At 39.9% G+C, this 12309-nt stretch overlaps 1 protein-coding gene across 1 annotated transcript in view; it reads right to left on the bottom strand.

Annotated features, from left to right (window-relative positions):
* Positions 1 to 11886, bottom strand: part of PLA2G10 (phospholipase A2 group X) — a 28617-nt gene extending 16731 nt beyond the window's left edge. The window contains exons 1-2 of the mRNA XM_041401369.1: positions 10165 to 11886; positions 8938 to 9024 (exon numbers count right to left, since the gene is read on the bottom strand). The gene's annotated coding sequence lies outside the window, so the exon portion shown is untranslated. The remainder of the gene's footprint in view (positions 1 to 8937; positions 9025 to 10164) is intronic.
* Between the last annotated feature and the right edge of the window lie 423 nt (positions 11887 to 12309).

Genomic DNA, 12309 nt, shown 5'->3' with positions numbered 1-12309 from the left:
AAAAGAAATTCCTCATGGTGATACTGTATTTACAGAATTTCATTGTGAGCCATCTAGAAAAACTCTTATCTACAGATCCTGTGACTAATAAAGTTCATACCAACCTAAACAAGTAGAGCTGCACTCTTTAAAATAACATGTATGAAGATTATTGTCTACTATTCCTACATATAAAGACTATTCCTACATATAAAGGAGAAAAGGTTTTAATTGCATATGAAATGCCATCATAAAATGAAAAGACCAAATGCCATGAAATGGCAATATACCAAATACCAAACGCCTCCTTGCATTTACTATACAGAACAAGGGAGTTTGCTGTACTGTGTGTACCAGGCCTTGCTAACTGGCATCAGGATGTGCAAGACAGAATGGAAAAAAGGGAGTGAGGAACCAGTCTCAGCAAAGCTTTAAAATGAGTTTTTTTTATCTTCAGCTGCTAGAGGCATGAATCTTACTAAACATTATTTTATATTATATTAATTTAAATTCTTCTGAGTACTTATCCTACAATACATGTAGGTAGCATCCAATCAAGGGTGATCTCAAACCAGCAGTCAAAAAGTGACTGTTGGTTTTACAAAGTAAAGTAGTTCACTCCTCTGACTCATTCCTTGGTAGCTTTCTAGTTTCAGGTCTAGGTTATAGCCTTCACTGATTAACCTTTTAAATAAACAGACATTTTCTCAAATAGCCATATTGCAGTCTTCACAAAAGTCTTTCAGTTGGTAGGTACTAAATATATTTTACCTTTTTAGGGTGTAAACCAGCACATTTTAATTGTGTCTCAGTTACTTAACCAAAAGTATCTTCATCTAAATTATGCTGAATGATAAAAATTTTGTCTAGCTTCTTTTTTGTGACTATGATACCTCAAAAATAGGAATAATATGGTACATACAAAATTTTATGCTGACCACTTTCAGATTACCTTTTAAAATAGACAGCTTATGCATACTTGACATTTTTACTTCGCAGAGCAAAACAGTTGTGCATACAGAGAGTATTCTGAATTTTATGTGTCCGCACATAGGATCTGCATACTGAAATGTAATGGTGATTTGATGTTGCTGTGAGGGTCACAACCACCCAATTTCCCAATTCTGTTTGCAATTCTTTAATGCCACATTAATATTTTAATCTTCCTCTGGTTATCGTCCCTCTCAGAAAGAAGAAAAGATAAACCCTTATTAGTTTATGGACCATGTAATCCCTAGGAAGGATTTGCCTGGAACAGATAATCTTCACTTATGTAGAAGTCTTATTTAGACTGGAGGGTCAACTTAATTACATAAGCAGGCCTAATTTTTATTCTAAAGTTTTTTTATTCTAAAATTTTTATTCTAAAGCACTAGACTGAATTTTTGTTTAGATTGGTTCTTTCTGACAACCACAAAAAAAATACCTGTATAGTTTTTATCAAAAAACCCAACAGCCAATACTGCACATCACTCTTCCAAATGCATGGACATACACAGATAATTGTGTGCAGAGATGCTGCTGAACATCCATTTTCCTCCCATCAACTGGGCTTTTTCATGTATTTATTTTTGTTGAAGCAACACACAGTTTGTCTATGGATGTGTGCAAACATGTTTTGCATATTCATACAATAAAGTTGAATTAAAATGTAAAGGAATGTGAAGTAGTAAATTCTCTGTAATGACTTAATTCCTGTTCCCAGGGGAGGGAATGCATCTTAAGATCTAAATAACACAAGCACTAAATGATCACTTCTTTCCTGTATGGAGAGAAACATTTTCTACCATAGCACATATATTGCATCCCCCCCTCCCTCAGTTTTCTGTAATCTGCATAGTTAGCTGATTACTGCACAACTGGAAGGACTGGAATTAGGTGGGTGCTTTTATGATCATTATGACAGCAATTTGAAGGAAGAGGAGGAGCTGCAGCAGTCCTAATTTTACTTGAAATACTGGATTTAGAAACCTATGTGAGAACACCAAGCAGCACAATCCCTTGGAGAAGGGCTGACCTCAAAACAAGTGTCACAGCTTACTGCTGTGCTGCTGCTTTCAAGTTTTTGGTCTTTGAATTTTGTTTTTCGTCACTTTTGTCCTGGCCTCTGCCCATCATCTTTTTGTTTTTGGCTTCTTAAGTCACTTGTCATTTGTTCAAGGAGCTGAAGGTCAGATCATCTGATCTGACTTGTATGCCACAGGCCCTGAAATTTCTTATACCAGCCCAAGTAACTTCTCTTTGAGCAAGGCATATTTTCTACCTGCTTAAAGCACATAATTAAATCTGGAGTCACACAACATTAGAAGATAAAGAACTTCCTGTTCTGTTATCAGAAGAGCATCTTGTAAGGGGCCTGTGTCTGGAAAAAGGCTGAATGGAGTAGGCACCAGAGGCAGAGACAGGCCAACCTAATTATGGAAGGATTTATTTAAAATTGATTGACTTACTGTAAAATGGGACTACAGACATTCAGAGTGTGTCATATTTTCATAGTAAAACCAAAATTTAATAAACACAACTTTTTTATCCCTTCAGAAAAAAGGCAGGCTGTTAATTGAAATATTTATTATAAGCAATAATTTGGACCTTTAGAAAAGGAAGGAATGGTAGTAAGTTCAATAATAAAATGTTTCAACTGACAGTCAGAGAAGGTTTAGTCTTCAGAAAATATAAACAGCATTAACAAATAGGTTAAATTCTGACCTCAGTTAAACCAGTACATAGCTAAAAGGTAACAAAAATGTATAAAATTATCTAATGCCCAAGATTCAGCAGTTTCCAGAAGAAAATACATTTTAAAGTAAATAAATAATCACAGCTGCATGAGTCCCTTTTTACAAATTTAACTAGTGAGACTCAGGATAACTGAAGCTCTCTACAAAGTCAGTGGAAAGACGAAAATCTGAAGAGCCCAGCTGCTTGTCATTTTCTGTGCTAAAGTGTGCTAGTTCTGCTTATTGATCAAGAATAACAATGCTGTGGTTTTAAAGAAAGGCTGACATGCCCAGACTAAATGAATATAGAAAAACCTCAGAAGGCAGGCAACATTTCCTTTTAAAAGAGCTTCTAACAATGCTTTAGTATAATTACACATGCTCCAGACTGAGGTTTGGAAGAACGTTAACTCTCCTGTCAATCAAAACCCTTCTTTTTATGCCGCCAGTGGGTGGGGTGCCATATTTGAAAGTGCAGCATTCAAGTTAAAACCTCAGCCATCCAAGGTTTGTTTTGAGTCTTACAGCACACAAACTCAAACCTCAAATTTTGTGAAAACCTACACTGCTAGAAACACAAAAATGGATTTATAAAACAGATTTCAAAAGCATGCAAAAAGTGAAAAGTTGATTAGAGTGAAGTATGAGAAACAGCAGGACTCTGCCTGTTGTAGCAACTTCCATCTTAACGGCAGTGCAATTCTGTCGCAACTACAATTGTTTCTTAAAAACATTACTCCACATACCTATGTCCTACCTTGTAATAGCTGTGTGGACTAAGACTGTGTGAAAGGTCTTTGCTGCTCCATCAGTGCCATCATTATGGGTAATGGCTACTGTAAACTCTGTGTCCTTCTGGATTCTCTTCCATACTTCAGAACCAGAACTCCAGGAAGCCATAGACACTGTGTTAGTCTCTTAGTCCACTGTCATGGAACTCTCATCACTTCTGATAATGCCAGTTTGTAGGAGTAATCTGTATATACTGGGATGCTTCCAATCCAGCTGACAGCTGCAGTTATGTCAGCACTACTAAATTAGGCAGTGCTAAAAGAGTAGCTCACACTTGCTTCCCAAAGGTCTTGGGCAGTGTGCTTACTAGGGAATACTGACTCTTTCAAGGAAGAAGAAAATGTGATAACTTTATTTTTAGATATATTAATTTCTTCAGAGTAATTCTCTGAGAAATCACTCATTTCTAAGCATAGTGTTGCTTATATGGCAAATCAATTTTAGCCCAAGACTTTATAATTTTAGGGTCATATTGGTTTGAATGCAGGACAGAGGGATGTAATGTGCAACTCTTTATGGAAAATACTTTCCTAGGGTATCTATGGCAGCATTAATAGGGTCATGGAATGGTTTGGGTTGGAAGGAACCTTAAAGATTATCTTGTTCCAGATAATAAAGATTATCTCTGTCACAGGCCCAGGGACACACTCCACTTGCACAGGTTGCTTTAGGGATGCATTCCAAGAATTCTCATGTCTTCCTGTTCTAATTGTATGATTTCCTTAAAATGCTAATCATTCTAGCTGGAGAAACAACAACTAAAATACTCTTTACCCTTTTTGTATTTTAAAACACTTACTTGCCCAAGAAGAGTCAAGAATTGAAATGAAGATTGCCAGGAAGGAATGAAAGGTGAATTCTACAAAGTTTAACCTGGAGAGGTGTGAGTGTTTTAGGAGGGTGGGAGGACTCTTTTTGCCCCTGCCCTCTGAAGATGTATTTTGGATCCTGTATTTTGGTAACAATTGTAAAGGAAACAAAGAAAGCTCTTATCAGTTTGATGCTCAGCAATATAAAACCAGAAGTATGTGCATTGAATGTGTCAACTAACTTCATTCTTCTTGTGTTTCTGCAGAGGTATTTTCTTTGAAAGACCCTAGTCAAGTCTGGCCACTCCTTATTTAAAGTTTTATTTAAATTCAGAATTATTCAGTGTATATATAAAATTGTTAGTTTTGTAGCATGGCTTTTGTTTCACTACATTTCAGGAAACATTATTTTTCTTTTTTTTCCAGTATTTTCTGCAACATGAGAAAACAAAAAGCAAATATTACTGTTAGGGACTTCAAACTCCAATTGCTTGCAAAAAGTGTCAGAGGTGAAGATGAAGAATTCCTTAAGTATGTTTTTATACACAGACAGCTTGAAGATACTTTGCCATTTGGATGACTCCTTGACCTTTTGGAGTAAGTATGACAGTTAAGATAAGCTGATGAATAAATGCTTATCCTGTTTGCAGGAATTAGGGTATTGGTCTATAACTGAGCATCATGGTGGCATTCTCTATAGAAGGCCTGAGCTTCCTCCATAGTACATGGAGAGAGTTGAGAATTCATAAGAGCCAATATGATCATTGGGAATTTCTGTTTTAGCCACATGGATATGGTTAAGCAAGGAAGAGAGGTGTAACATTTAGCCTCTTTGACCTAAGACTGCAGGGAAGCAGACTCAGTGCTGATGTGTTAATAGCTTTCAGGATACGAGAGAAACAGTTTAGAGGCTTTGAAGATGTTTAACCTACTTAGCTCACCTACAAAAAGGATAATCTGTTTGCCAGCTTCCAGAGGATTATAAACAACCCTTAGCAGTCTCCTGCAAAACTTGCTTTGGAGAGATCATTCATGCTCAGAGCAATCTATCTCACCAAGTGTGTGATTTAGCACTTCATTGTGGCTCAAAACTGAGCCAAACTGATTGTCCTCATGCAGCGGGCTTTGGTTCATTTGATAGGGCTGTCTCAGAGCATGGGACTCCTTTAGGGAATAAGACAGGAAGGTGTCCTCCAACCATGACATTCAATCTGTGTGTTCAGACTAAAGCTATTCCAAAGTTAACCCCTGAAATGTGCATTGAGGCTCAGCATCCAACAGCTACACAACATTTGCTTTATGAAAGGGCTTCATTTGGACGAGTCTGCTTGCACACAGGCATGAGCACGTGCAAAACCAGCAGCACCAGCACCCACCTTCCTCTCTGGTCTCTCTTGGACAACTTGTACTAAATATACACTCCTAAGAGGAACACTAATTTTCCTTTGACATTACAAGAGATTGAGATCTTCTAGATCTTGGCAAAGCTAAAAACCAAAGAAAGGTTTATTCTGGCAGGAAACTCCCTGTGGAGAGAGGTATTCCTCAGTGCTGCTGTGTTACTTGGCAAAGCACAATTCTTTAACTGAATTAGACAACAAACCATTGTTTCCTCCTCCCCCATCTTCTTTATGGGCAGATTTAAACCTTATATATAACCTGTGATAGAAAAGAGACCAATTCACTTTACCCCTATTCCATCTTTCCAACTATAGCAGAGTTCTCTAGCATTAAAGACCTGTTGTAGTTAACCTCTAAATAGAAAACAAAGCAATGTGGACAAGGTCAGGTGAAAAATCAAGACACTGAAGGTAACTAAAACATAGCTCTAAAGTACAGCTGCAATGAGCATTATGCATTGAATAAAACACTTCCTGAGTTTCACGCTAGCAGTGGATGCAGTGACAGTCTCTGTCTTCCAAAGGAAGTAATCAGACACACCTTATATTGCTAAATTAGTCAGTGCAGCCACAGTTACAGAAAAGCAAATGATAAAACTGAGACGTGATGTAAACAGCTGAAGCTCATGATAATGGGTTAGCTAGTTACAACAGTGAGGTAAATATTATATTAGCAAACAGGTCAGAAAATAGGTGTAATTTTCCTCACCTTAATCTTCAAAGCCTGTTTATTACATACAAATAAGACAGCACTTCAGAGAAAATGGAATAGAACAAAATAATCAAATAACGTAGGACATAGATTGTTACATTTAATCATTCCTCACTATAATAAATAACAAGGAAAAAAGGATTCCTAGGTTTTGTTTTTTTAGAGAAACTGAAAAACTAACATAATATTAACAAAATGAGAAGTGTCTCTGAAAGAAGAGTTGACAAACTAAAACCATTATGTGCTTATCCTGCACTTTCAGAAAGGATCCTTATCTTACTGGACATGGAGAGAGAACTGCTCACAGAACTACCTGAACTTCTGACTGCTCATTACCTGTCATAGCTGGGATAAATAAGTTATGGTTAAATCAAGAATTGAAGCAAAGTATATATGATTCCTATTGAAATACAGCCTTTTTGTCCACACAGACACATTTCTCCAATAGTAAGAAATTTTGCAAATATATGACTCTCTTAAGCAAATAGTAAAGCACCTTAAAAGATTTACAGATCTTCAGAGTATGCAGTGTCAAGGCTCAATAAGGTAGAAAACTGAATTTAATCTACTAAGAGCCTGCAGAACAGAACTTTTATGTGTATCAGCCTCTCAAATTTATTTACTCTTTAATATTCCTTGTTTAAATTAATACAGAATTTTTTACTTCATTTTTAAACCACATTTTCAAAGTTCTGTGTGTGGCTCTGCAAACAAATTCAAATCTTGAATTTCATAGTGTAGCAAAAAGCTTTATTTGCAAATTTTTACCTACTTTGGACAACTAATGCTTAGGAAGGCTGTTTTAGCTAGGCACCTTGATTGTAACAATTATTAACTACTGCATTTTTAGAACAGCGTGCTGGAAGAGATGGTTTGGGTATTTGCTGCAGAGACATTTTCAGGAATGGCTTCAGTTTTGCCCCTCCTCCTGTCCAAGTGCCTGTGTCACCATCAGGTCTAATCTGTAACACCACCCACAGCCAAACCGTTCTGGCTCTTATCCTCCCCCCTGCCAGAGCGGTGCAGTTTGATTTGTTGCCAAACACACTGAGAGGTTTGAGTACCTTAGATACCTCCGAGAGTAAAGCTAGCTGGGGAAAAAGAAGCTGGATCGATCTCCCACCTGCCCATTTTAATTGTTACCACCCTTTAGAGAAGGTTTGAACACAGAAACTGGCAGTACCCCACACCCTTTTTGTTTTATTTCTGGCTAACAGAAGATCTTTAACCAGTCACCCATTTGAAAAAAGGTTTTGTGTTTTTTCTGCTCGCATCTTCATTAGAGCAGTCATCCATGACTTTGTCACAATGCAACGTGCTTTACTCATGACTCTCCTCCCGGCTGTCCTGAGGCCTGAAGCTAATGCTCCTGATGGCGGCTGGCATTCACATTGCAGCTTAGCCCGCTTAAGTGTGCCACAGTCTGCCCTCTGTGTGCTCAAAGTCTGCACTGAAGCGGCTTTTTTTTAATTGTATTATTTTTTATTCAATCCATCAATTCCAGCGCAGAGGAATGGCGTTCCTCACCGGTCGTGGGCCGGGTCAGACACGGCCGGGAGGGACTCGCTCCCGCTGGCGGCCCGTGGCAGCGGAACTCCCCCTGCATCGCTGACACACTCCACGCGAGGCCGCACGGAGTGGCTCTTACCGCGGTTCATTTTTGCCGCAGACTACACTGAGACATTGAAATCAATCCAAGGTATTATCTCTTGTAAAAGATCTACAGGTGTTTCACTACCTTCCACCAATTTCAACAAAATTTTAACATGCAAGAGATCTGAATTTAATTTTTACAATGCTAAATAGTTTCCCAAGGAAACTAAACCTCGGACTCATACCACAAAAGTTACAGTTTAACTTGTCCTGTGGCTGCTCCCCCTCCACCAGGGTCGATCTCCCAGCCACAGCAGAAATCACATCGCTGCCAGGGCAAGAATGATATGTAAAAGGAACTGAACTTCAATAGTTGTTAGACTGACAAGTCACAAACACAGCTTTGCAGCATCCCATTTGTGTAGTTGGAAGATACTGATAAATTGTTTAGCTCAAGTCTGAGGGTAACCGAGTTATAATATACAGATTTTTAGGAAAGAATAAACAGAAAAGTAAAAAAAACCCAAACACCAAAAGCTCTTCATTCATACACAGGTAAGTGTTGTCTGCTATAGGATATTTTTTCTTGCATGGATGTAAAAAAAACATAGACTGATGTAGTTTCTGCTAAAGTAAAAGCCATCCTATTTTCATGGCTCAAACCCATAAATTGACTGGAAAGTGCTGGAAATTATAATATGTAATTTCATTAGCATTTAAAAAGAAAAAGCTGTTGCTGTTTCAGTGATGCAGTGGGTCAGGGTTTTCAAAAGCACGGTACGCACATGAGAGAGCAAATAAAATACCACAACGACCATAACTTGCATGCAATACTCTACTTTTTATCACTTAAAGATAAAAGTAGTGATATGTTTATATTAAGAACACATCACTACCAACAAAAAAGCAGACACAAAACCTAATACTGGCAATACCTTTAGTGAGACTCCTCCTCCACATACAAGAATGTCCATAGATCTTCCTGTTCTGGCCAGAGAAATGCTCGCTCACCTCTGGGCATCCTAAGCAAAGAGCTGTGTCAAGTGGTGGCAGCAAAATGAACAGCAGCCACTGCAAATTGACTTTTAGAATGGATTGCACTAGACTATATTTAATATACACATGATTACCTAGACTAAACAGCAGCATTTTGGTTAAGTCACCTTTGGAAGAGAATTGTGCATGCTGTAATTTAGTTCAGTTTAATTTTGCAGGTCTCTCTTCTCATTAAGTTCTAATATGGTTGAAGTATTTCAGTGTGGTTAATTCAGGTCAATACTCCCAAGTATGACTTTGCCAAAGGGGCTCTCCTTTTCACACTCTCGTTTTGTATAAAGCTCTGTCTTGGTGAAATTTATAGACTGTATACATCCCTTGTTGTGGAATATTTCCTTGGGTAGTAGTTATAACAAATTCATATCTGATCACAACTGACTATTTTTAGAGATGTTTAAAGGAAAAAAATGGAAATTTGTTGGTTTAATTATTCAAGGAGATGGTTTTTTTTTCCTCCCCATGACACATGCAGAGCTGGAGTAACCATATATTCCATGACTACTGTTTGAGGAAAGAGAGCAATGGCACCATCCATATATTTAGTATGTAATTCTGAGCCTGGGAAAGATCAAGAACTTGATTCAAATTGAAAAAAAAAATTGAAACAGCAAAATCAAACGTGTTTTGAAGGGAGCACATTCCTGAAATTATCTCCACACATAAATATTATTCACATAAGAAATTCAAGTGAACTGTAATCCTCAAGTCAGAAAGTGCTGCATGATAAGGACTTCCAATGCTGCAGATTAAGGAATACACTGGAAAAATGTACTTGTCTTCCACTCATCTGGAACTATCATTCACACCCATGTAATCCCCTTGATCAGAGAGCACATAATAAATATGGGTTCCCAAACAGTTTATAATACTTGAATTATAAAAAGTCAGACTGGTTTTGTCTCCTCTCCAAAAGTTTGCTTTAGAGGTCAAGAGAAGTCCCTTTGCTTGCTTTGTTTCATAAATTTATTCCAGATTTTATGGGAATGCAACTTTTAAAGTCAGGAACTTGTTCAATAACCTCCTAATTCTAACCCAAAATTTATTTTGTTTTCTAACAGTTTGACAGGCAGCATATTTATATAGACATTTTAGTAATTCAACTTTACCTGATGTGATTTTCAAGCTCCCACATTTGCAGTCTGTATTACATCTGAAATATTCCCAAAGTAGTCAGGAATTCCCAACAGGCCATTCTCTCCAGGTGAATAGTATGCAGCAAATCCTAACAGCAGGCTTGGAAAAATCAGCAGTATGATTTATGTAATACCTATATATCAAAAGGATTAACAGCTAAGATTTTCATTGTGTTACTAGCAGCCAAAAGGTTTTACCTCAGCAGTGGTTTGTTGTTCTGGATGAGAATGATCATACTGCTTGCTTTCTTAAGCTGCTTAGTGTTTACACAATTGTTATTTGGAATTGGATAAGCCTTCTTACCATTTTTATGGTTTATGATCCATGGATATAACTGTTCTTCTATGCATGATCTTTTTTTCTGTTTCTCTCATGTCCCTTTAGATCCTGCAGTAAGCAAAGGCCCAATTTCAGCATGACTCTTAGGGATCTGTTAAATGCCATACTGTACACTCAAGCACTACTATTTAATACTTGACTGCTGTGATTGAATTGTCACAGTCTCAAGAATCACTGGGCTAAGATCAGCAGGAGGTAATTCACACTTTGGAGCTGAGAAAAGCCTCAAGGCAAAGCTTCAGCAATTCAGACATAGTCCCTCTAGGGTAATTAGACTGGAATAATGTTTAATACATCAATTTATTAATAATTAATGTTTTAGGCCTCACAAGGTCAACAAACTTTCCATCAGCATAACTTCACCCAATAAACTACTAATTGGCTGCATTCCTTCCTGTCTTGATTAGTGGCAGTTTAATCTTCATACTATACTGGTTAGAACTTCTAAAGATTTCTTCATGGAGTCCTGCCATACAGGCCACATCAGTTACCACAGTATTTGTGGGGGCATCTGTTCAAGACTGGTCAACTTCACTACTGACATTGCCATCACTAATGTTGCTGAAAAAAACGAAAGAGAATCAGAAAATCCTTAGTTGTGAAGAACCCACAAAAATCACTGACTTCAGCTCCTGGTGCTACACAGGACAGCCCCAAGAATCCCACCATGGGACTGAGAGCCCTGTCCAAACATTCCTTGAGCTCTGTCAGGCTTGGTGCTGTGATCACTTCCTTGGGGAGTCTCTTCAATGCCCACCTGCCCTCTGGGGGAGAGCCTTGTCCTTATAGCCAACCTAAAGTTCCCCTGACACAACTTCAGCCATTCCCTTGAGTGCCACCACTGGTCACCACGGCAGAGATCAGTGTCTGCCCCTCCACTGGCCCTCATGAAGAAGCTCCAAGATCACAATAATGTCTGCCTTCAGTCTCCTCCAGGCTGAGCAAGCCAAACCTGACCTCAAGTACTCCAAATGGCTTCCTCTCCAGACCCTTCACAATGTTCCACATGATACTATCAGAACACAATTATGTCCACAGAGAGGGGGAAACCCAGTTCCTCTCGTTTGGGAAAGCACTGAAGACAGCTCCAATCCGGTCGTGCCGGGGGCAGGGGCTGTGTGCCACCTGCCCGGCCCAGGGACAGCGCCATTGCCCGGCCCAGGGAAGATGTCCCCGCCTGCACCTGCCGCTGGTCAGACCGGCCACGGCTTAAAGGATCGACAGCGCCCCTTCGGCCTCGTGCTCGCTCAGGGGCTTTTATCGGGCAAAGGCATTTTCATTTCGTGCGTTCCGCCATGAGAAACCCCAGGTCACAGCAAGTCCCCGCACTCACGCGGAGCGCCACCCCACCGCCTCACCACTCTCAGGGCAGCGGGGAGCGCGCACGGCACGACGCGCACGCGCAGCGCCCTCTCGGCCAGGAGTTACGTCACTGGGCGGAAGTAATCCCTCGAGATGCTCACGTCAGGAGGCTTCCGGGACAACCAACCGGAGCCTTAAAGGGGCGCAGCAGCTCCGGGTAGTGGCGGTCCCGGGCTCGGTCGTACCGGTGTCTCCACGATCGGCCAGACGGCACCGCTCGAACAGGGCCACAAACCGGCTGAGGCGGGCTCCGGCCCGCGGAAGGGAAAGAGCGCGGGGGCGGGGCCGCAGGCAGCCAACCAATCAGCAGCCAAGAGCTTCCCAGCCGCCCCCAATCAGAAGTACCGGTTCCCAAAACAATCGCGGCGAGCCAATCGGAAGCCCGCGCCGCTCGCGCTCGGCTCAGGCCGCCCCCG

The sequence above is a fragment of the Onychostruthus taczanowskii genome, unplaced genomic scaffold (genome assembly GCF_017590055.1).
Source record: "Onychostruthus taczanowskii isolate IOZ18803 unplaced genomic scaffold, ASM1759005v1 scaffold19, whole genome shotgun sequence".
NCBI lineage: Eukaryota > Metazoa > Chordata > Aves > Passeriformes > Passeridae > Onychostruthus > Onychostruthus taczanowskii.
This window is presented reverse-complemented; position numbering and strand designations above follow the sequence as displayed.